Below are 25,773 nucleotides of genomic sequence, written 5' to 3'. Positions count from 1 at the left end.
TGTGTCTTTTGGAATTACGGTGTTCTCTGGGTATATGCCCAGTAGTGGGATTCCTGCGTCCTATGGCAGTTCTAGTCTTAGTTTTTGAAGGACCCTCCGTACAGTTCTCCATAGTGGCTGTATCAATTTACCTTCCCACCAACAGCGCAAGAGTGTTCCCTTTTCTCCACCCCCGCTCCAGCATTGATTGTTTCTAGACTTCTTTGATGAGGGCCACTCTGACCGGTGTGAGATGATATGTCATTGTACTTTTCATTTGCATTTCTCTAATGGTAAATGAGGTTGAGCATTCTTTCGTGCGTTTATGGGCAGTCTGGATTTTTTCTTTGGAGGACTGTCTCTCCAGGTCTTCTGCCCAGTTTTGGGTTGGGTTGTTTGTCTTTTTGATATTGAGCTGCATGAGGTGCTTGTAAGTTTTGGAGATGACTCCTTTGTCAGGTGCTTCCTTTGTAAATATTGTCTCCCATTCTAAGGGTTGTCTTTTCGTCTTGTTTATGGTTCCCTTTGCCGTGCAAAAGATTTTAAGTTCCCTTCGGTCCCGTTTGTGTATTTCTGTTTTTATTTCCATTTTTCTAGCATGTGGGTCAAAAAGGATCTTGCTGTGATTTCTGTCATAGAGTGTTCTGCTTATGCTTTCCTCTAAGCGTTTGGGAGTGTCTGGCCTTACATTTGGGTCTTTAACCCATTTGGAGTTTATTTTTGTGGATGGTGTTAGGGAGTCTTCTCCTTTCATCCTTGTACATGTACCTGTCCAGTTTTCCCAACACCACTTACTGAAGAGGCTGACTTTTCTCCACTCTATATTCTTGCCTCCTTTATCAAAGATAAGGGGACCATATGTGCGTGTGTTTGTCTCTGGGTTTCTAGCCTGTTCCGTGGATTTATGTCAGTTTGTGTGCCACTACCATACTGTCTTGATTTCTGTAGCTTTGCAGTATCGTCTGAAGTCAGGGAGCCCGATTCCTCCAGCTCCATTTTTCGCTTTCAAGATTGCTTTGGCTATTCGGGGTCTTCTGTGTTTGCATACAAATTGTGAAATGTTTGGTTGGAGTTCTGTAAAAAATGCCAGTGGTAGTTTGATGGGGATCGCATTAAATCTCTAGGTGGCTTTGGCGAGTAGAGTCATTTTCACAATAGTGATTCTTCCAATCGAAGAACATGATATACCTCTCCATCTGTGTGTATCATTTCTAATGTAGTTCATCAGTGTCTTATAATGTTCTGCATACAGGTCTTTTGTCGCCTTAGGTATTTTGAGTCCTAGACATTTAATTCGTTGTGTTGCAATGGTACCTAGGAGTGTTTCCTTTATTTCACTTTCAGATGTTTCATCATTAGCGTATAGGAATGCCAGCGATTTCTGTGCATTAATTTTGTATCCTGCTACTTTACCAAATTCGCTGCTTGGCTCTAGTAGTTTTCTGGTAGCCTCTTTAGGATTCTCTACGTATAGCATCGTGCCCCCTGAAAACAGTGACAGCTGTACTTCTTCTTTCCACCGTTGTAGTTTGAAAGCAACCAAGTTGTCTGGCTTCAGAGTTTAACCGTTTCAGAAGCTATTTCAATAAAAGTTGGGACTTAACAGTGGCCGCTAGAATGAGGTTTACGAAGGGATTGCATGAAGTGAATGCATTTTTCGTGCAAAAACGAGGATGAATTTTGGGCGGTTACAGGAGTGAGTAATTTGGACTGAACTTTGTTCCTTCAATACAAACAAGTTGCAAATATACTCCACAGTCTTTGGAGATAGGGTCTTTAGGACAGGAATCAAGTGAAAATGAGGCCATCAGGTCTTGCCCTAATTCAGTCCGAATGGTGTCCTTGGATTGTAGATGGCTATGTTTGTCGTGTTACTCTCTCTGTATATATCAATGTCCTAATTCCTGTTAAGACATGTAATCCTTGGTACTTTCTCCTGGCAGCCCTAGCAAATACACGCGCCCTGCATAATGTGGGATGAGGCTTTATCTTTTGATCAGTCCGCAAGTCCTCAAGAGAAAAGACTGCTCTTTCAAGGAAAAACGCGATTCTGCATGAACAGCGGTGTCCTCGGTCTCCAGTCTGTCAGACTGCCCTGAATATTTTGACTTCCCAGTCCTCACCATACGTTAAGCCAATTCAAGAAAATCTCTCAATCTCAATCTCTCTCTCTCTCTCTCTCTCTCTCTCTCTCTCTCTCTTGCTCCCTTCCCTCCCCTCCCACCCCCAGGCAGCTAGTGGGTTCTGTTTCTCCGTGGAACCCAGATGAAAACACTTGTGTTATACCCACTAGTGGAATTATGGGGTCGTGAGGTAACTACCTCTGTAAATGTTGAAGGAAAGATAAGAGGTTTTGCAAACTCTTTGCCATATTCTACATTCCCTCCAGCAAAGTGTAACATATCCATTTCTTCCATATTGTTTTCATTTCTCTATATTCTTAACTTTCATTTTATTTTTAGTTTTAATTTCTTAAAAGCAGTCATCAGTTTTAGACACATCAGTGTATAACTATCAAACCCATTGCCCAATTCAGCACACCACCATCCCCACCCCACTGTGGTTCTCCCCCCTCGGTGTCTATCCGTTGGTCCTCTACATCTCTGTCTCAACTTCTGCCCTGCAAACCCGTTCGTCTGTACCATTTCTCTAGGTGCCACATACATGCATTAAGGTACGACATTTGTTTTTCTCTTTCTCGCTAAGTTCACTCTGTGTGACCGTCTCTAGAACCATCCACGTCTCAACTAATGACTCAATTTCGTTCCTTTTAATGGCTGAGTAACATTCCATTGTATATATGTACCACAACTTCTTTATCCATTCGTCTGTCGATGGGCACGTGGCTTGCTTCCATGACCTGGCTATCGTAAATAGTGCTGAAATGAATATTGGGGTGCATGTGTCTTTTGGAATTACGGTGTTCTCTGGGTATATGCCCAGTAGTGGGATTCCTGCGTCCTATGGCAGTTCTAGTCTTAGTTTTTGAAGGACCCTCCGTACAGTTCTCCATAGTGGCTGTATCAATTTACCTTCCCACCAACAGCGCAAGAGTGTTCCCTTTTCTCCACCCCCGCTCCAGCATTGATTGTTTCTAGACTTCTTTGATGAGGGCCACTCTGACCGGTGTGAGATGATATGTCATTGTACTTTTCATTTGCATTTCTCTAATGGTAAATGAGGTTGAGCATTCTTTCGTGCGTTTATGGGCAGTCTGGATTTTTTCTTTGGAGGACTGTCTCTCCAGGTCTTCTGCCCAGTTTTGGGTTGGGTTGTTTGTCTTTTTGATATTGAGCTGCATGAGGTGCTTGTAAGTTTTGGAGATGACTCCTTTGTCAGGTGCTTCCTTTGTAAATATTGTCTCCCATTCTAAGGGTTGTCTTTTCGTCTTGTTTATGGTTCCCTTTGCCGTGCAAAAGATTTTAAGTTCCCTTCGGTCCCGTTTGTGTATTTCTGTTTTTATTTCCATTTTTCTAGCATGTGGGTCAAAAAGGATCTTGCTGTGATTTCTGTCATAGAGTGTTCTGCTTATGCTTTCCTCTAAGCGTTTGGGAGTGTCTGGCCTTACATTTGGGTCTTTAACCCATTTGGAGTTTATTTTTGTGGATGGTGTTAGGGAGTCTTCTCCTTTCATCCTTGTACATGTACCTGTCCAGTTTTCCCAACACCACTTACTGAAGAGGCTGACTTTTCTCCACTCTATATTCTTGCCTCCTTTATCAAAGATAAGGGGACCATATGTGCGTGTGTTTGTCTCTGGGTTTCTAGCCTGTTCCGTGGATTTATGTCAGTTTGTGTGCCACTACCATACTGTCTTGATTTCTGTAGCTTTGCAGTATCGTCTGAAGTCAGGGAGCCCGATTCCTCCAGCTCCATTTTTCGCTTTCAAGATTGCTTTGGCTATTCGGGGTCTTCTGTGTTTGCATACAAATTGTGAAATGTTTGGTTGGAGTTCTGTAAAAAATGCCAGTGGTAGTTTGATGGGGATCGCATTAAATCTCTAGGTGGCTTTGGCGAGTAGAGTCATTTTCACAATAGTGATTCTTCCAATCGAAGAACATGATATACCTCTCCATCTGTGTGTATCATTTCTAATGTAGTTCATCAGTGTCCTATAATGTTCTGCATACAGGTCTTTTGTCGCCTTAGGTATTTTGAGTCCTAGACATTTAATTCGTTGTGTTGCAATGGTACCTAGGAGTGTTTCCTTTATTTCACTTTCAGATGTTTCATCATTAGCGTATAGGAATGCCAGCGATTTCTGTGCATTAATTTTGTATCCTGCTACTTTACCAAATTCGCTGCTTGGCTCTAGTAGTTTTCTGGTAGCCTCTTTAGGATTCTCTACGTATAGCATCGTGCCCCCTGAAAACAGTGACAGCTGTACTTCTTCTTTCCACCGTTGTAGTTTGAAAGCAAGCAAGTTGTCTGGCTTCAGAGTTTAACCGTTTCAGAAGCTATTTCAATAAAAGTTGGGACTTAACAGTGGCCGCTAGAATGAGGTTTACGAAGGGATTGCATGAAGTGAATGCATTTTTCGTGCAAAAACGAGGATGAATTTTGGGCGGTTACAGGAGTGAGTAATTTGGACTGAACTTTGTTCCTTCAATACAAACAAGTTGCAAATATACTCCACAGTCTTTGGAGATAGGGTCTTTAGGACAGGAATCAAGTGAAAATGAGGCCATCAGGTCTTGCCCTAATTCAGTCCGAATGGTGTCCTTGGATTGTAGATGGCTATGTTTGTCGTGTTACTCTCTCTGTATATATCAATGTCCTAATTCCTGTTAAGACATGTAATCCTTGGTACTTTCTCCTGGCAGCCCTAGCAAATACACGCGCCCTGCATAATGTGGGATGAGGCTTTATCTTTTGATCAGTCCGCAAGTCCTCAAGAGAAAAGACTGCTCTTTCAAGGAAAAACGCGATTCTGCATGAACAGCGGTGTCCTCGGTCTCCAGTCTGTCAGACTGCCCTGAATATTTTGACTTCCCAGTCCTCACCATACGTTAAGCCAATTCAAGAAAATCTCTCAATCTCAATCTCTCTCTCTCTCTCTCTCTCTCTCTCTCTCTCTCTCTCTCTTGCTCCCTTCCCTCCCCTCCCACCCCCAGGCAGCTAGTGGGTTCTGTTTCTCCGTGGAACCCAGATGAAAACACTTGTGTTATACCCACTAGTGGAATTATGGGGTCGTGAGGTAACTACCTCTGTAAATGTTGAAGGAAAGATAAGAGGTTTTGCAAACTCTTTGCCATATTCTACATTCCCTCCAGCAAAGTGTAACATATCCATTTCTTCCATATTGTTTTCATTTCTCTATATTCTTAACTTTCATTTTATTTTTAGTTTTAATTTCTTAAAAGCAGTCATCAGTTTTAGACACATCAGTGTATAACTATCAAACCCATTGCCCAATTCAGCACACCACCATCCCCACCCCACTGTGGTTCTCCCCCCTCGGTGTCTATCCGTTGGTCCTCTACATCTCTGTCTCAACTTCTGCCCTGCAAACCCGTTCGTCTGTACCATTTCTCTAGGTGCCACATACATGCATTAAGGTACGACATTTGTTTTTCTCTTTCTCGCTAAGTTCACTCTGTGTGACCGTCTCTAGAACCATCCACGTCTCAACTAATGACTCAATTTCGTTCCTTTTAATGGCTGAGTAACATTCCATTGTATATATGTACCACAACTTCTTTATCCATTCGTCTGTCGATGGGCACGTGGCTTGCTTCCATGACCTGGCTATCGTAAATAGTGCTGAAATGAATATTGGGGTGCATGTGTCTTTTGGAATTACGGTGTTCTCTGGGTATATGCCCAGTAGTGGGATTCCTGCGTCCTATGGCAGTTCTAGTCTTAGTTTTTGAAGGACCCTCCGTACAGTTCTCCATAGTGGCTGTATCAATTTACCTTCCCACCAACAGCGCAAGAGTGTTCCCTTTTCTCCACCCCCGCTCCAGCATTGATTGTTTCTAGACTTCTTTGATGAGGGCCACTCTGACCGGTGTGAGATGATATGTCATTGTACTTTTCATTTGCATTTCTCTAATGGTAAATGAGGTTGAGCATTCTTTCGTGCGTTTATGGGCAGTCTGGATTTTTTCTTTGGAGGACTGTCTCTCCAGGTCTTCTGCCCAGTTTTGGGTTGGGTTGTTTGTCTTTTTGATATTGAGCTGCATGAGGTGCTTGTAAGTTTTGGAGATGACTCCTTTGTCAGGTGCTTCCTTTGTAAATATTGTCTCCCATTCTAAGGGTTGTCTTTTCGTCTTGTTTATGGTTCCCTTTGCCGTGCAAAAGATTTTAAGTTCCCTTCGGTCCCGTTTGTGTATTTCTGTTTTTATTTCCATTTTTCTAGCATGTGGGTCAAAAAGGATCTTGCTGTGATTTCTGTCATAGAGTGTTCTGCTTATGCTTTCCTCTAAGCGTTTGGGAGTGTCTGGCCTTACATTTGGGTCTTTAACCCATTTGGAGTTTATTTTTGTGGATGGTGTTAGGGAGTCTTCTCCTTTCATCCTTGTACATGTACCTGTCCAGTTTTCCCAACACCACTTACTGAAGAGGCTGACTTTTCTCCACTCTATATTCTTGCCTCCTTTATCAAAGATAAGGGGACCATATGTGCGTGTGTTTGTCTCTGGGTTTCTAGCCTGTTCCGTGGATTTATGTCAGTTTGTGTGCCACTACCATACTGTCTTGATTTCTGTAGCTTTGCAGTATCGTCTGAAGTCAGGGAGCCCGATTCCTCCAGCTCCATTTTTCGCTTTCAAGATTGCTTTGGCTATTCGGGGTCTTCTGTGTTTGCATACAAATTGTGAAATGTTTGGTTGGAGTTCTGTAAAAAATGCCAGTGGTAGTTTGATGGGGATCGCATTAAATCTCTAGGGGGCTTTGGCGAGTAGAGTCATTTTCACAATAGTGATTCTTCCAATCGAAGAACATGATATACCTCTCCATCTGTGTGTATCATTTCTAATGTAGTTCATCAGTGTCCTATAATGTTCTGCATACAGGTCTTTTGTCGCCTTAGGTATTTTGAGTCCTAGACATTTAATTCGTTGTGTTGCAATGGTACCTAGGAGTGTTTCCTTTATTTCACTTTCAGATGTTTCATCATTAGCGTATAGGAATGCCAGCGATTTCTGTGCATTAATTTTGTATCCTGCTACTTTACCAAATTCGCTGCTTGGCTCTAGTAGTTTTCTGGTAGCCTCTTTAGGATTCTCTACGTATAGCATCGTGCCCCCTGAAAACAGTGACAGCTGTACTTCTTCTTTCCACCGTTGTAGTTTGAAAGCAAGCAAGTTGTCTGGCTTCAGAGTTTAACCGTTTCAGAAGCTATTTCAATAAAAGTTGGGACTTAACAGTGGCCGCTAGAATGAGGTTTACGAAGGGATTGCATGAAGTGAATGCATTTTTCGTGCAAAAACGAGGATGAATTTTGGGCGGTTACAGGAGTGAGTAATTTGGACTGAACTTTGTTCCTTCAATACAAACAAGTTGCAAATATACTCCACAGTCTTTGGAGATAGGGTCTTTAGGACAGGAATCAAGTGAAAATGAGGCCATCAGGTCTTGCCCTAATTCAGTCCGAATGGTGTCCTTGGATTGTAGATGGCTATGTTTGTCGTGTTACTCTCTCTGTATATATCAATGTCCTAATTCCTGTTAAGACATGTAATCCTTGGTACTTTCTCCTGGCAGCCCTAGCAAATACACGCGCCCTGCATAATGTGGGATGAGGCTTTATCTTTTGATCAGTCCGCAAGTCCTCAAGAGAAAAGACTGCTCTTTCAAGGAAAAACGCGATTCTGCATGAACAGCGGTGTCCTCGGTCTCCAGTCTGTCAGACTGCCCTGAATATTTTGACTTCCCAGTCCTCACCATACGTTAAGCCAATTCAAGAAAATCTCTCAATCTCAATCTCTCTCTCTCTCTCTCTCTCTCTCTCTCTCTCTCTCTCTCTTGCTCCCTTCCCTCCCCTCCCACCCCCAGGCAGCTAGTGGGTTCTGTTTCTCCGTGGAACCCAGATGAAAACACTTGTGTTATACCCACTAGTGGAATTATGGGGTCGTGAGGTAACTACCTCTGTAAATGTTGAAGGAAAGATAAGAGGTTTTGCAAACTCTTTGCCATATTCTACATTCCCTCCAGCAAAGTGTAACATATCCATTTCTTCCATATTGTTTTCATTTCTCTATATTCTTAACTTTCATTTTATTTTTAGTTTTAATTTCTTAAAAGCAGTCATCAGTTTTAGACACATCAGTGTATAACTATCAAACCCATTGCCCAATTCAGCACACCACCATCCCCACCCCACTGTGGTTCTCCCCCCTCGGTGTCTATCCGTTGGTCCTCTACATCTCTGTCTCAACTTCTGCCCTGCAAACCCGTTCGTCTGTACCATTTCTCTAGGTGCCACATACATGCATTAAGGTACGACATTTGTTTTTCTCTTTCTCGCTAAGTTCACTCTGTGTGACCGTCTCTAGAACCATCCACGTCTCAACTAATGACTCAATTTCGTTCCTTTTAATGGCTGAGTAACATTCCATTGTATATATGTACCACAACTTCTTTATCCATTCGTCTGTCGATGGGCACGTGGCTTGCTTCCATGACCTGGCTATCGTAAATAGTGCTGAAATGAATATTGGGGTGCATGTGTCTTTTGGAATTACGGTGTTCTCTGGGTATATGCCCAGTAGTGGGATTCCTGCGTCCTATGGCAGTTCTAGTCTTAGTTTTTGAAGGACCCTCCGTACAGTTCTCCATAGTGGCTGTATCAATTTACCTTCCCACCAACAGCGCAAGAGTGTTCCCTTTTCTCCACCCCCGCTCCAGCATTGATTGTTTCTAGACTTCTTTGATGAGGGCCACTCTGACCGGTGTGAGATGATATGTCATTGTACTTTTCATTTGCATTTCTCTAATGGTAAATGAGGTTGAGCATTCTTTCGTGCGTTTATGGGCAGTCTGGATTTTTTCTTTGGAGGACTGTCTCTCCAGGTCTTCTGCCCAGTTTTGGGTTGGGTTGTTTGTCTTTTTGATATTGAGCTGCATGAGGTGCTTGTAAGTTTTGGAGATGACTCCTTTGTCAGGTGCTTCCTTTGTAAATATTGTCTCCCATTCTAAGGGTTGTCTTTTCGTCTTGTTTATGGTTCCCTTTGCCGTGCAAAAGATTTTAAGTTCCCTTCGGTCCCGTTTGTGTATTTCTGTTTTTATTTCCATTTTTCTAGCATGTGGGTCAAAAAGGATCTTGCTGTGATTTCTGTCATAGAGTGTTCTGCTTATGCTTTCCTCTAAGCGTTTGGGAGTGTCTGGCCTTACATTTGGGTCTTTAACCCATTTGGAGTTTATTTTTGTGGATGGTGTTAGGGAGTCTTCTCCTTTCATCCTTGTACATGTACCTGTCCAGTTTTCCCAACACCACTTACTGAAGAGGCTGACTTTTCTCCACTCTATATTCTTGCCTCCTTTATCAAAGATAAGGGGACCATATGTGCGTGTGTTTGTCTCTGGGTTTCTAGCCTGTTCCGTGGATTTATGTCAGTTTGTGTGCCACTACCATACTGTCTTGATTTCTGTAGCTTTGCAGTATCGTCTGAAGTCAGGGAGCCCGATTCCTCCAGCTCCATTTTTCGCTTTCAAGATTGCTTTGGCTATTCGGGGTCTTCTGTGTTTGCATACAAATTGTGAAATGTTTGGTTGGAGTTCTGTAAAAAATGCCAGTGGTAGTTTGATGGGGATCGCATTAAATCTCTAGGTGGCTTTGGCGAGTAGAGTCATTTTCACAATAGTGATTCTTCCAATCGAAGAACATGATATACCTCTCCATCTGTGTGTATCATTTCTAATGTAGTTCATCAGTGTCCTATAATGTTCTGCATACAGGTCTTTTGTCGCCTTAGGTATTTTGAGTCCTAGACATTTAATTCGTTGTGTTGCAATGGTACCTAGGAGTGTTTCCTTTATTTCACTTTCAGATGTTTCATCATTAGCGTATAGGAATGCCAGCGATTTCTGTGCATTAATTTTGTATCCTGCTACTTTACCAAATTCGCTGCTTGGCTCTAGTAGTTTTCTGGTAGCCTCTTTAGGATTCTCTACGTATAGCATCGTGCCCCCTGAAAACAGTGACAGCTGTACTTCTTCTTTCCACCGTTGTAGTTTGAAAGCAACCAAGTTGTCTGGCTTCAGAGTTTAACCGTTTCAGAAGCTATTTCAATAAAAGTTGGGACTTAACAGTGGCCGCTAGAATGAGGTTTACGAAGGGATTGCATGAAGTGAATGCATTTTTCGTGCAAAAACGAGGATGAATTTTGGGCGGTTACAGGAGTGAGTAATTTGGACTGAACTTTGTTCCTTCAATACAAACAAGTTGCAAATATACTCCACAGTCTTTGGAGATAGGGTCTTTAGGACAGGAATCAAGTGAAAATGAGGCCATCAGGTCTTGCCCTAATTCAGTCCGAATGGTGTCCTTGGATTGTAGATGGCTATGTTTGTCGTGTTACTCTCTCTGTATATATCAATGTCCTAATTCCTGTTAAGACATGTAATCCTTGGTACTTTCTCCTGGCAGCCCTAGCAAATACACGCGCCCTGCATAATGTGGGATGAGGCTTTATCTTTTGATCAGTCCGCAAGTCCTCAAGAGAAAAGACTGCTCTTTCAAGGAAAAACGCGATTCTGCATGAACAGCGGTGTCCTCGGTCTCCAGTCTGTCAGACTGCCCTGAATATTTTGACTTCCCAGTCCTCACCATACGTTAAGCCAATTCAAGAAAATCTCTCAATCTCAATCTCTCTCTCTCTCTCTCTCTCTCTCTCTCTCTCTCTTGCTCCCTTCCCTCCCCTCCCACCCCCAGGCAGCTAGTGGGTTCTGTTTCTCCGTGGAACCCAGATGAAAACACTTGTGTTATACCCACTAGTGGAATTATGGGGTCGTGAGGTAACTACCTCTGTAAATGTTGAAGGAAAGATAAGAGGTTTTGCAAACTCTTTGCCATATTCTACATTCCCTCCAGCAAAGTGTAACATATCCATTTCTTCCATATTGTTTTCATTTCTCTATATTCTTAACTTTCATTTTATTTTTAGTTTTAATTTCTTAAAAGCAGTCATCAGTTTTAGACACATCAGTGTATAACTATCAAACCCATTGCCCAATTCAGCACACCACCATCCCCACCCCACTGTGGTTCTCCCCCCTCGGTGTCTATCCGTTGGTCCTCTACATCTCTGTCTCAACTTCTGCCCTGCAAACCCGTTCGTCTGTACCATTTCTCTAGGTGCCACATACATGCATTAAGGTACGACATTTGTTTTTCTCTTTCTCGCTAAGTTCACTCTGTGTGACCGTCTCTAGAACCATCCACGTCTCAACTAATGACTCAATTTCGTTCCTTTTAATGGCTGAGTAACATTCCATTGTATATATGTACCACAACTTCTTTATCCATTCGTCTGTCGATGGGCACGTGGCTTGCTTCCATGACCTGGCTATCGTAAATAGTGCTGAAATGAATATTGGGGTGCATGTGTCTTTTGGAATTACGGTGTTCTCTGGGTATATGCCCAGTAGTGGGATTCCTGCGTCCTATGGCAGTTCTAGTCTTAGTTTTTGAAGGACCCTCCGTACAGTTCTCCATAGTGGCTGTATCAATTTACCTTCCCACCAACAGCGCAAGAGTGTTCCCTTTTCTCCACCCCCGCTCCAGCATTGATTGTTTCTAGACTTCTTTGATGAGGGCCACTCTGACCGGTGTGAGATGATATGTCATTGTACTTTTCATTTGCATTTCTCTAATGGTAAATGAGGTTGAGCATTCTTTCGTGCGTTTATGGGCAGTCTGGATTTTTTCTTTGGAGGACTGTCTCTCCAGGTCTTCTGCCCAGTTTTGGGTTGGGTTGTTTGTCTTTTTGATATTGAGCTGCATGAGGTGCTTGTAAGTTTTGGAGATGACTCCTTTGTCAGGTGCTTCCTTTGTAAATATTGTCTCCCATTCTAAGGGTTGTCTTTTCGTCTTGTTTATGGTTCCCTTTGCCGTGCAAAAGATTTTAAGTTCCCTTCGGTCCCGTTTGTGTATTTCTGTTTTTATTTCCATTTTTCTAGCATGTGGGTCAAAAAGGATCTTGCTGTGATTTCTGTCATAGAGTGTTCTGCTTATGCTTTCCTCTAAGCGTTTGGGAGTGTCTGGCCTTACATTTGGGTCTTTAACCCATTTGGAGTTTATTTTTGTGGATGGTGTTAGGGAGTCTTCTCCTTTCATCCTTGTACATGTACCTGTCCAGTTTTCCCAACACCACTTACTGAAGAGGCTGACTTTTCTCCACTCTATATTCTTGCCTCCTTTATCAAAGATAAGGGGACCATATGTGCGTGTGTTTGTCTCTGGGTTTCTAGCCTGTTCCGTGGATTTATGTCAGTTTGTGTGCCACTACCATACTGTCTTGATTTCTGTAGCTTTGCAGTATCGTCTGAAGTCAGGGAGCCCGATTCCTCCAGCTCCATTTTTCGCTTTCAAGATTGCTTTGGCTATTCGGGGTCTTCTGTGTTTGCATACAAATTGTGAAATGTTTGGTTGGAGTTCTGTAAAAAATGCCAGTGGTAGTTTGATGGGGATCGCATTAAATCTCTAGGTGGCTTTGGCGAGTAGAGTCATTTTCACAATAGTGATTCTTCCAATCGAAGAACATGATATACCTCTCCATCTGTGTGTATCATTTCTAATGTAGTTCATCAGTGTCTTATAATGTTCTGCATACAGGTCTTTTGTCGCCTTAGGTATTTTGAGTCCTAGACATTTAATTCGTTGTGTTGCAATGGTACCTAGGAGTGTTTCCTTTATTTCACTTTCAGATGTTTCATCATTAGCGTATAGGAATGCCAGCGATTTCTGTGCATTAATTTTGTATCCTGCTACTTTACCAAATTCGCTGCTTGGCTCTAGTAGTTTTCTGGTAGCCTCTTTAGGATTCTCTACGTATAGCATCGTGCCCCCTGAAAACAGTGACAGCTGTACTTCTTCTTTCCACCGTTGTAGTTTGAAAGCAACCAAGTTGTCTGGCTTCAGAGTTTAACCGTTTCAGAAGCTATTTCAATAAAAGTTGGGACTTAACAGTGGCCGCTAGAATGAGGTTTACGAAGGGATTGCATGAAGTGAATGCATTTTTCGTGCAAAAACGAGGATGAATTTTGGGCGGTTACAGGAGTGAGTAATTTGGACTGAACTTTGTTCCTTCAATACAAACAAGTTGCAAATATACTCCACAGTCTTTGGAGATAGGGTCTTTAGGACAGGAATCAAGTGAAAATGAGGCCATCAGGTCTTGCCCTAATTCAGTCCGAATGGTGTCCTTGGATTGTAGATGGCTATGTTTGTCGTGTTACTCTCTCTGTATATATCAATGTCCTAATTCCTGTTAAGACATGTAATCCTTGGTACTTTCTCCTGGCAGCCCTAGCAAATACACGCGCCCTGCATAATGTGGGATGAGGCTTTATCTTTTGATCAGTCCGCAAGTCCTCAAGAGAAAAGACTGCTCTTTCAAGGAAAAACGCGATTCTGCATGAACAGCGGTGTCCTCGGTCTCCAGTCTGTCAGACTGCCCTGAATATTTTGACTTCCCAGTCCTCACCATACGTTAAGCCAATTCAAGAAAATCTCTCAATCTCAATCTCTCTCTCTCTCTCTCTCTCTCTCTCTCTCTCTCTCTCTCTCTCTTGCTCCCTTCCCTCCCCTCCCACCCCCAGGCAGCTAGTGGGTTCTGTTTCTCCGTGGAACCCAGATGAAAACACTTGTGTTATACCCACTAGTGGAATTATGGGGTCGTGAGGTAACTACCTCTGTAAATGTTGAAGGAAAGATAAGAGGTTTTGCAAACTCTTTGCCATATTCTACATTCCCTCCAGCAAAGTGTAACATATCCATTTCTTCCATATTGTTTTCATTTCTCTATATTCTTAACTTTCATTTTATTTTTAGTTTTAATTTCTTAAAAGCAGTCATCAGTTTTAGACACATCAGTGTATAAATATCAAACCCATTGCCCAATTCAGCACACCACCATCCCCACCCCACTGTGGTTCTCCCCCCTCGGTGTCTATCCGTTGGTCCTCTACATCTCTGTCTCAACTTCTGCCCTGCAAACCCGTTCGTCTGTACCATTTCTCTAGGTGCCACATACATGCATTAAGGTACGACATTTGTTTTTCTCTTTCTCGCTAAGTTCACTCTGTGTGACCGTCTCTAGAACCATCCACGTCTCAACTAATGACTCAATTTCGTTCCTTTTAATGGCTGAGTAACATTCCATTGTATATATGTACCACAACTTCTTTATCCATTCGTCTGTCGATGGGCACGTGGCTTGCTTCCATGACCTGGCTATCGTAAATAGTGCTGAAATGAATATTGGGGTGCATGTGTCTTTTGGAATTACGGTGTTCTCTGGGTATATGCCCAGTAGTGGGATTCCTGCGTCCTATGGCAGTTCTAGTCTTAGTTTTTGAAGGACCCTCCGTACAGTTCTCCATAGTGGCTGTATCAATTTACCTTCCCACCAACAGCGCAAGAGTGTTCCCTTTTCTCCACCCCCGCTCCAGCATTGATTGTTTCTAGACTTCTTTGATGAGGGCCACTCTGACCGGTGTGAGATGATATGTCATTGTACTTTTCATTTGCATTTCTCTAATGGTAAATGAGGTTGAGCATTCTTTCGTGCGTTTATGGGCAGTCTGGATTTTTTCTTTGGAGGACTGTCTCTCCAGGTCTTCTGCCCAGTTTTGGGTTGGGTTGTTTGTCTTTTTGATATTGAGCTGCATGAGGTGCTTGTAAGTTTTGGAGATGACTCCTTTGTCAGGTGCTTCCTTTGTAAATATTGTCTCCCATTCTAAGGGTTGTCTTTTCGTCTTGTTTATGGTTCCCTTTGCCGTGCAAAAGATTTTAAGTTCCCTTCGGTCCCGTTTGTGTATTTCTGTTTTTATTTCCATTTTTCTAGCATGTGGGTCAAAAAGGATCTTGCTGTGATTTCTGTCATAGAGTGTTCTGCTTATGCTTTCCTCTAAGCGTTTGGGAGTGTCTGGCCTTACATTTGGGTCTTTAACCCATTTGGAGTTTATTTTTGTGGATGGTGTTAGGGAGTCTTCTCCTTTCATCCTTGTACATGTACCTGTCCAGTTTTCCCAACACCACTTACTGAAGAGGCTGACTTTTCTCCACTCTATATTCTTGCCTCCTTTATCAAAGATAAGGGGACCATATGTGCGTGTGTTTGTCTCTGGGTTTCTAGCCTGTTCCGTGGATTTATGTCAGTTTGTGTGCCACTACCATACTGTCTTGATTTCTGTAGCTTTGCAGTATCGTCTGAAGTCAGGGAGCCCGATTCCTCCAGCTCCATTTTTCGCTTTCAAGATTGCTTTGGCTATTCGGGGTCTTCTGTGTTTGCATACAAATTGTGAAATGTTTGGTTGGAGTTCTGTAAAAAATGCCAGTGGTAGTTTGATGGGGATCGCATTAAATCTCTAGGTGGCTTTGGCGAGTAGAGTCATTTTCACAATAGTGATTCTTCCAATCGAAGAACATGATATACCTCTCCATCTGTGTGTATCATTTCTAATGTAGTTCATCAGTGTCTTATAATGTTCTGCATACAGGTCTTTTGTCGCCTTAGGTATTTTGAGTCCTAGACATTTAATTCGTTGTGTTGCAATGGTACCTAGGAGTGTTTCCTTTATTTCACTTTCAGATGTTTCATCATTAGCGTATAGGAATGCCAGCGATTTCTGTGCATTAATTTTGTATCCTGCTACTTTACCAAATTCGCTGCTTGGCTCTAGTAGTTTTCTGGTAGCCTCTTTAGGATTCTCTACGTATAGCATCGTGCCCCCTGAAAACAGTGACAGCTGTACTTCTTCTTTCCACCGTTGTAGTTTGAAAGCAACCAAGTTGTCTGGCTTCAGAGTTTAACCGTTTCAGAAGCTATTTCAATAAAAGTTGGGACTTAACAGTGGCCGCTAGAATGAGGTTTACGAAGGGATTGCATGAAGTGAATGCATTTTTCGTGCAAAAACGAGGATGAATTTTGGGCGGTTACAGGAGTGAGTAATTTGGACTGAACTTTGTTCCTTCAATACAAACAAGTTGCAAATATACTCCACAGTCTTTGGAGATAGGGTCTTTAGGACAGGAATCAAGTGAAAATGAGGCCATCAGGTCTTGCCCTAATTCAGTCCGAATGGTGTCCTTGGATTGTAGATGGCTATGTTTGTCGTGTTACTCTCTCTGTATATATCAATGTCCTAATTCCTGTTAAGACATGTAATCCTTGGTACTTTCTCCTGGCAGCCCTAGCAAATACACGCGCCCTGCATAATGTGGGATGAGGCTTTATCTTTTGATCAGTCCGCAAGTCCTCAAGAGAAAAGACTGCTCTTTCAAGGAAAAACGCGATTCTGCATGAACAGCGGTGTCCTCGGTCTCCAGTCTGTCAGACTGCCCTGAATATTTTGACTTCCCAGTCCTCACCATACGTTAAGCCAATTCAAGAAAATCTCTCAATCTCAATCTCTCTCTCTCTCTCTCTCTCTCTCTCTCTCTCTCTCTCTCTCTCTCTTGCTCCCTTCCCTCCCCTCCCACCCCCAGGCAGCTAGTGGGTTCTGTTTCTCCGTGGAACCCAGATGAAAACACTTGTGTTATACCCACTAGTGGAATTATGGGGTCGTGAGGTAACTACCTCTGTAAATGTTGAAGGAAAGATAAGAGGTTTTGCAAACTCTTTGCCATATTCTACATTCCCTCCAGCAAAGTGTAACATATCCATTTCTTCCATATTGTTTTCATTTCTCTATATTCTTAACTTTCATTTTATTTTTAGTTTTAATTTCTTAAAAGCAGTCATCAGTTTTAGACACATCAGTGTATAAATATCAAACCCATTGCCCAATTCAGCACACCACCATCCCCACCCCACTGTGGTTCTCCCCCCTCGGTGTCTATCCGTTGGTCCTCTACATCTCTGTCTCAACTTCTGCCCTGCAAACCCGTTCGTCTGTACCATTTCTCTAGGTGCCACATACATGCATTAAGGTACGACATTTGTTTTTCTCTTTCTCGCTAAGTTCACTCTGTGTGACCGTCTCTAGAACCATCCACGTCTCAACTAATGACTCAATTTCGTTCCTTTTAATGGCTGAGTAACATTCCATTGTATATATGTACCACAACTTCTTTATCCATTCGTCTGTCGATGGGCACGTGGCTTGCTTCCATGACCTGGCTATCGTAAATAGTGCTGAAATGAATATTGGGGTGCATGTGTCTTTTGGAATTACGGTGTTCTCTGGGTATATGCCCAGTAGTGGGATTCCTGCGTCCTATGGCAGTTCTAGTCTTAGTTTTTGAAGGACCCTCCGTACAGTTCTCCATAGTGGCTGTATCAATTTACCTTCCCACCAACAGCGCAAGAGTGTTCCCTTTTCTCCACCCCCGCTCCAGCATTGATTGTTTCTAGACTTCTTTGATGAGGGCCACTCTGACCGGTGTGAGATGATATGTCATTGTACTTTTCATTTGCATTTCTCTAATGGTAAATGAGGTTGAGCATTCTTTCGTGCGTTTATGGGCAGTCTGGATTTTTTCTTTGGAGGACTGTCTCTCCAGGTCTTCTGCCCAGTTTTGGGTTGGGTTGTTTGTCTTTTTGATATTGAGCTGCATGAGGTGCTTGTAAGTTTTGGAGATGACTCCTTTGTCAGGTGCTTCCTTTGTAAATATTGTCTCCCATTCTAAGGGTTGTCTTTTCGTCTTGTTTATGGTTCCCTTTGCCGTGCAAAAGATTTTAAGTTCCCTTCGGTCCTGTTTGTGTATTTCTGTTTTTATTTCCATTTTTCTAGCATGTGGGTCAAAAAGGATCTTGCTGTGATTTCTGTCATAGAGTGTTCTGCTTATGCTTTCCTCTAAGCGTTTGGGAGTGTCTGGCCTTACATTTGGGTCTTTAACCCATTTGGAGTTTATTTTTGTGGATGGTGTTAGGGAGTCTTCTCCTTTCATCCTTGTACATGTACCTGTCCAGTTTTCCCAACACCACTTACTGAAGAGGCTGACTTTTCTCCACTCTATATTCTTGCCTCCTTTATCAAAGATAAGGGGACCATATGTGCGTGTGTTTGTCTCTGGGTTTCTAGCCTGTTCCGTGGATTTATGTCAGTTTGTGTGCCACTACCATACTGTCTTGATTTCTGTAGCTTTGCAGTATCGTCTGAAGTCAGGGAGCCCGATTCCTCCAGCTCCATTTTTCGCTTTCAAGATTGCTTTGGCTATTCGGGGTCTTCTGTGTTTGCATACAAATTGTGAAATGTTTGGTTGGAGTTCTGTAAAAAATGCCAGTGGTAGTTTGATGGGGATCGCATTAAATCTCTAGGTGGCTTTGGCGAGTAGAGTCATTTTCACAATAGTGATTCTTCCAATCGAAGAACATGATATACCTCTCCATCTGTGTGTATCATTTCAAATGTAGTTCATCAGTGTCCTATAATGTTCTGCATACAGGTCTTTTGTCGCCTTAGGTATTTTGAGTCCTAGACATTTAATTCGTTGTGTTGCAATGGTACCTAGGAGTGTTTCCTTTATTTCACTTTCAGATGTTTCATCATTAGCGTATAGGAATGCCAGCGATTTCTGTGCATTAATTTTGTATCCTGCTACTTTACCAAATTCGCTGCTTGGCTCTAGTAGTTTTCTGGTAGCCTCTTTAGGATTCTCTACGTATAGCATCGTGCCCCCTGAAAACAGTGACAGCTGTACTTCTTCTTTCCACCGTTGTAGTTTGAAAGCAACCAAGTTGTCTGGCTTCAGAGTTTAACCATTTCAGAAGCTATTTCAATAAAAGTTGGGACTTAACAATTGCCGCTAGAATGAGGTTTACGAAGGGATTGCATGAAGTGAATGCATTTTTCGTGCAAAAAAGAGGATGAATTTTGGGCGGTTACAGGAGTGAGTAATTTGGACTGAACTTTGTTCCTTCAATACAAACAAGTTGCAAATATACTCCACAGTCTTTGGAGATAGGGTCTTTAGGACAGGAACCAAGTGAAAATGAGGCCATCAGGTCTTGCCCTAATTCAGTCCGAATGGTGTCCTTGGATTGTAGATGGCTATGTTTGTCGTGTTACTCTCTCTGTATATATCAATGTCCTAATTCCTGTTAAGACATGTAATCCTTGGTACTTTCTCCTGGCAGCCCTAGCAAATACACGCGCCCTGCATAATGTGGGATGAGGCTTTATCTTTTGATCAGTCCGCAAGTCCTCAAGAGAAAAGACTGCTCTTTCAAGGAAAAACGCGATTCTGCATGAACAGCGGTGTCCTCGGTCTCCAGTCTGTCAGACTGCCCTGAATATTTTGACTTCCCAGTCCTCACCATACGTTAAGCCAATTCAAGAAAATCTCTCAATCTCAATCTCTCTCTCTCTCTCTCTCTCTCTCTCTCTCTCTCTCTCTTGCTCCCTTCCCTCCCCTCCCACCCCCAGGCAGCTAGTGGGTTCTGTTTCTCCGTGGAACCCAGATGAAAACACTTGTGTTATACCCACTAGTGGAATTATGGGGTCGTGAGGTAACTACCTCTGTAAATGTTGAAGGAAAGATAAGAGGTTTTGCAAACTCTTTGCCATATTCTACATTCCCTCCAGCAAAGTGTAACATATCCATTTCTTCCATATTGTTTTCATTTCTCTATATTCTTAACTTTCATTTTATTTTTAGTTTTAATTTCTTAAAAGCAGTCATCAGTTTTAGACACATCAGTGTATAAATATCAAACCCATTGCCCAATTCAGCACACCACCATCCCCACCCCACTGTGGTTCTCCCCCCTCGGTGTCTATCCGTTGGTCCTCTACATCTCTGTCTCAACTTCTGCCCTGCAAACCCGTTCGTCTGTACCATTTCTCTAGGTGCCACATACATGCATTAAGGTACGACATTTGTTTTTCTCTTTCTCGCTAAGTTCACTCTGTGTGACCGTCTCTAGAACCATCCACGTCTCAACTAATGACTCAATTTCGTTCCTTTTAATGGCTGAGTAACATTCCATTGTATATATGTACCACAACTTCTTTATCCATTCGTCTGTCGATGGGCACGTGGCTTGCTTCCATGACCTGGCTATCGTAAATAGTGCTGAAATGAATATTGGGGTGCATGTGTCTTTTGGAATTACGGTGTTCTCTGGGTATATGCCCAGTAGTGGGATTCCTGCGTCCTATGGCAGTTCTAGTCTTAGTTTTTGAAGGACCCTCCGTACAGTTCTCCATAGTGGCTGTATCAATTTACCTTCCCACCAACAGCGCAAGAGTGTTCCCTTTTCTCCACCCCCGCTCCAGCATTGATTGTTTCTAGACTTCTTTGATGAGGGCCACTCTGACCGGTGTGAGATGATATGTCATTGTACTTTTCATTTGCATTTCTCTAATGGTAAATGAGGTTGAGCATTCTTTCGTGCGTTTATGGGCAGTCTGGATTTTTTCTTTGGAGGACTGTCTCTCCAGGTCTTCTGCCCAGTTTTGGGTTGGGTTGTTTGTCTTTTTGATATTGAGCTGCATGAGGTGCTTGTAAGTTTTGGAGATGACTCCTTTGTCAGGTGCTTCCTTTGTAAATATTGTCTCCCATTCTAAGGGTTGTCTTTTCGTCTTGTTTATGGTTCCCTTTGCCGTGCAAAAGATTTTAAGTTCCCTTCGGTCCTGTTTGTGTATTTCTGTTTTTATTTCCATTTTTCTAGCATGTGGGTCAAAAAGGATCTTGCTGTGATTTCTGTCATAGAGTGTTCTGCTTATGCTTTCCTCTAAGCGTTTGGGAGTGTCTGGCCTTACATTTGGGTCTTTAACCCATTTGGAGTTTATTTTTGTGGATGGTGTTAGGGAGTCTTCTCCTTTCATCCTTGTACATGTACCTGTCCAGTTTTCCCAACACCACTTACTGAAGAGGCTGACTTTTCTCCACTCTATATTCTTGCCTCCTTTATCAAAGATAAGGGGACCATATGTGCGTGTGTTTGTCTCTGGGTTTCTAGCCTGTTCCGTGGATTTATGTCAGTTTGTGTGCCACTACCATACTGTCTTGATTTCTGTAGCTTTGCAGTATCGTCTGAAGTCAGGGAGCCCGATTCCTCCAGCTCCAGTTTTCGCTTTCAAGATTGCTTTGGCTATTCGGGGTCTTCTGTGTTTGCATACAAATTGTGAAATGTTTGGTTGGAGTTCTGTAAAAAATGCCAGTGGTAGTTTGATGGGGATCGCATTAAATCTCTAGGTGGCTTTGGCGAGTAGAGTCATTTTCACAATAGTGATTCTTCCAATCGAAGAACATGATATACCTCTCCATCTGTGTGTATCATTTCTAATGTAGTTCATCAGTGTCCTATAATGTTCTGCATACAGGTCTTTTGTCGCCTTAGGTATTTTGAGTCCTAGACATTTAATTCGTTGTGTTGCAATGGTACCTAGGAGTGTTTCCTTTATTTCACTTTCAGATGTTTCATCATTAGCGTATAGGAATGCCAGCGATTTCTGTGCATTAATTTTGTATCCTGCTACTTTACCAAATTCGCTGCTTGGCTCTAGTAGTTTTCTGGTAGCCTCTTTAGGATTCTCTACGTATAGCATCGTGCCCCCTGAAAACAGTGACAGCTGTACTTCTTCTTTCCACCGTTGTAGTTTGAAAGCAACCAAGTTGTCTGGCTTCAGAGTTTAACCGTTTCAGAAGCTATTTCAATAAAAGTTGGGACTTAACAGTTGCCGCTAGAATGAGGTTTACGAAGGGATTGCATGAAGTGAATGCATTTTTCGTGCAAAAAAGAGGATGAATTTTGGGCGGTTACAGGAGTGAGTAATTTGGACTGAACTTTGTTCCTTCAATACAAACAAGTTGCAAATATACTCCACAGTCTTTGGAGATAGGGTCTTTAGGACAGGAACCAAGTGAAAATGAGGCCATCAGGTCTTGCCCTAATTCAGTCCGAATGGTGTCCTTGGATTGTAGATGGCTATGTTTGTCGTGTTACTCTCTCTGTATATATCAATGTCCTAATTCCTGTTAAGACATGTAATCCTTGGTACTTTCTCCTGGCAGCCCTAGCAAATACACGCGCCCTGCATAATGTGGGATGAGGCTTTATCTTTTGATCAGTCCGCAAGTCCTCAAGAGAAAAGACTGCTCTTTCAAGGAAAAACGCGATTCTGCATGAACAGCGGTGTCCTCGGTCTCCAGTCTGTCAGACTGCCCTGAATATTTTGACTTCCCAGTCCTCACCATACGTTAAGCCAATTCAAGAAAATCTCTCAATCTCAATCTCTCTCTCTCTCTCTCTCTCTCTCTCTCTCTCTCTCTCTTGCTCCCTTCCCTCCCCTCCCACCCCCAGGCAGCTAGTGGGTTCTGTTTCTCCGTGGAACCCAGATGAAAACACTTGTGTTATACCCACTAGTGGAATTATGGGGTCGTGAGGTAACTACCTCTGTAAATGTTGAAGGAAAGATAAGAGGTTTTGCAAACTCTTTGCCATATTCTACATTCCCTCCAGCAAAGTGTAACATATCCATTTCTTCCATATTGTTTTCATTTCTCTATATTCTTAACTTTCATTTTATTTTTAGTTTTAATTTCTTAAAAGCAGTCATCAGTTTTAGACACATCAGTGTATAAATATCAAACCCATTGCCCAATTCAGCACACCACCATCCCCACCCCACTGTGGTTCTCCCCCCTCGGTGTCTATCCGTTGGTCCTCTACATCTCTGTCTCAACTTCTGCCCTGCAAACCCGTTCGTCTGTACCATTTCTCTAGGTGCCACATACATGCATTAAGGTACGACATTTGTTTTTCTCTTTCTCGCTAAGTTCACTCTGTGTGACCGTCTCTAGAACCATCCACGTCTCAACTAATGACTCAATTTCGTTCCTTTTAATGGCTGAGTAACATTCCATTGTATATATGTACCACAACTTCTTTATCCATTCGTCTGTCGATGGGCACGTGGCTTGCTTCCATGACCTGGCTATCGTAAATAGTGCTGAAATGAATATTGGGGTGCATGTGTCTTTTGGAATTACGGTGTTCTCTGGGTATATGCCCAGTAGTGGGATTCCTGCGTCCTATGGCAGTTCTAGTCTTAGTTTTTGAAGGACCCTCCGTACAGTTCTCCATAGTGGCTGTATCAATTTACCTTCCCACCAACAGCGCAAGAGTGTTCCCTTTTCTCCACCCCCGCTCCAGCATTGATTGTTTCTAGACTTCTTTGATGAGGGCCACTCTGACCGGTGTGAGATGATATGTCATTGTACTTTTCATTTGCATTTCTCTAATGGTAAATGAGGTTGAGCATTCTTTCGTGCGTTTATGGGCAGTCTGGATTTTTTCTTTGGAGGACTGTCTCTCCAGGTCTTCTGCCCAGTTTTGGGTTGGGTTGTTTGTCTTTTTGATATTGAGCTGCATGAGGTGCTTGTAAGTTTTGGAGATGACTCCTTTGTCAGGTGCTTCCTTTGTAAATATTGTCTCCCATTCTAAGGGTTGTCTTTTCGTCTTGTTTATGGTTCCCTTTGCCGTGCAAAAGATTTTAAGTTCCCTTCGGTCCTGTTTGTGTATTTCTGTTTTTATTTCCATTTTTCTAGCATGTGGGTCAAAAAGGATCTTGCTGTGATTTCTGTCATAGAGTGTTCTGCTTATGCTTTCCTCTAAGCGTTTGGGAGTGTCTGGCCTTACATTTGGGTCTTTAACCCATTTGGAGTTTATTTTTGTGGATGGTGTTAGGGAGCCTTCTCCTTTCATCCTTGTACATGTACCTGTCCAGTTTTCCCAACACCACTTACTGAAGAGGCTGACTTTTCTCCACTCTATATTCTTGCCTCCTTTATCAAAGATAAGGGGACCATATGTGCGTGTGTTTGTCTCTGGGTTTCTAGCCTGTTCCGTGGATTTATGTCAGTTTGTGTGCCACTACCATACTGTCTTGATTTCTGTAGCTTTGCAGTATCGTCTGAAGTCAGGGAGCCCGATTCCTCCAGCTCCAGTTTTCGCTTTCAAGATTGCTTTGGCTATTCGGGGTCTTCTGTGTTTGCATACAAATTGTGAAATGTTTGGTTGGAGTTCTGTAAAAAATGCCAGTGGTAGTTTGATGGGGATCGCATTAAATCTCTAGGTGGCTTTGGCGAGTAGAGTCATTTTCACAATAGTGATTCTTCCAATCGAAGAACATGATATACCTCTCCATCTGTGTGTATCATTTCTAATGTAGTTCATCAGTGTCTTATAATGTTCTGCATACAGGTCTTTTGTCGCCTTAGGTATTTTGAGTCCTAGACATTTAATTCGTTGTGTTGCAATGGTACCTAGGAGTGTTTCCTTTATTTCACTTTCAGATGTTTCATCATTAGCGTATAGGAATGCCAGCGATTTCTGTGCATTAATTTTGTATCCTGCTACTTTACCAAATTCGCTGCTTGGCTCTAGTAGTTTTCTGGTAGCCTCTTTAGGATTCTCTACGTATAGCATCGTGCCCCCTGAAAACAGTGACAGCTGTACTTCTTCTTTCCACCGTTGTAGTTTGAAAGCAACCAAGTTGTCTGGCTTCAGAGTTTAACCGTTTCAGAAGCTATTTCAATAAAAGTTGGGACTTAACAGTGGCCGCTAGAATGAGGTTTACGAAGGGATTGCATGAAGTGAATGCATTTTTCGTGCAAAAAAGAGGATGAATTTTGGGCGGTTACAGGAGTGAGTAATTTGGACTGAACTTTGTTCCTTCAATACAAACAAGTTGCAAATATACTCCACAGTCTTTGGAGATAGGGTCTTTAGGACAGGAATCAAGTGAAAATGAGGCCATCAGGTCTTGCCCTAATTCAGTCCGAATGGTGTCCTTGGATTGTAGATGGCTATGTTTGTCGTGTTACTCTCTCTGTATATATCAATGTCCTAATTCCTGTTAAGGCATGTAATCCTTGGTACTTTCTCCTGGCAGCCCTAGCAAATACACGCACCCTGCATAATGTGGGATGAGGCTTTATCTTTTGATCAGTCCGCAAGTCCTCAAGAGAAAAGACTGCTCTTTCAAGGAAAAACGCGATTCTGCATGAACAGTGGTGTCCTCGGTCTCCAGTCTGTCAGACTGCCCTGAATATTTTGACTTCCCAGTCCTCTCCATACGTTAAGCCAATTCAAGAAAATCTCTCAATCTCAATCTCTCTCTCTCTCTCTCTCTCTCTCTCTCTCTCTCTCTTGCTCCCTTCCCTCCCCTCCCACCCCCAGGCAGCTAGTGGGTTCTGTTTCTCCGTGGAACCCAGATGAAAACACTTGTGTTATACCCACTAGTGGAATTATGGGGTCGTGAGGTAACTACCTCTGTAAATGTTGAAGGAAAGATAAGAGGTTTTGCAAACTCTTTGCCATATTCTACATTCCCTCCAGCAAAGTGTAACATATCCATTTCTTCCATATTGTTTTCATTTCTCTATATTCTTAACTTTCATTTTATTTTTAGTTTTAATTTCTTAAAAGCAGTCATCAGTTTTAGACACATCAGTGTATAAATATCAAACCCATTGCCCAATTCAGCACACCACCATCCCCACCCCACTGTGGTTCTCCCCCCTCGGTGTCTATCCGTTGGTCCTCTACATCTCTGTCTCAACTTCTGCCCTGCAAACCCGTTCGTCTGTACCATTTCTCTAGGTGCCACATACATGCATTAAGGTACGACATTTGTTTTTCTCTTTCTCGCTAAGTTCACTCTGTGTGACCGTCT

Source organism: Eubalaena glacialis, unplaced genomic scaffold (genome assembly GCF_028564815.1).
Source record: "Eubalaena glacialis isolate mEubGla1 unplaced genomic scaffold, mEubGla1.1.hap2.+ XY H_4, whole genome shotgun sequence".
Classification (NCBI taxonomy): Eukaryota; Metazoa; Chordata; class Mammalia; order Artiodactyla; family Balaenidae; genus Eubalaena; species Eubalaena glacialis.
Note: the sequence above shows the minus strand (reverse complement) of the source record.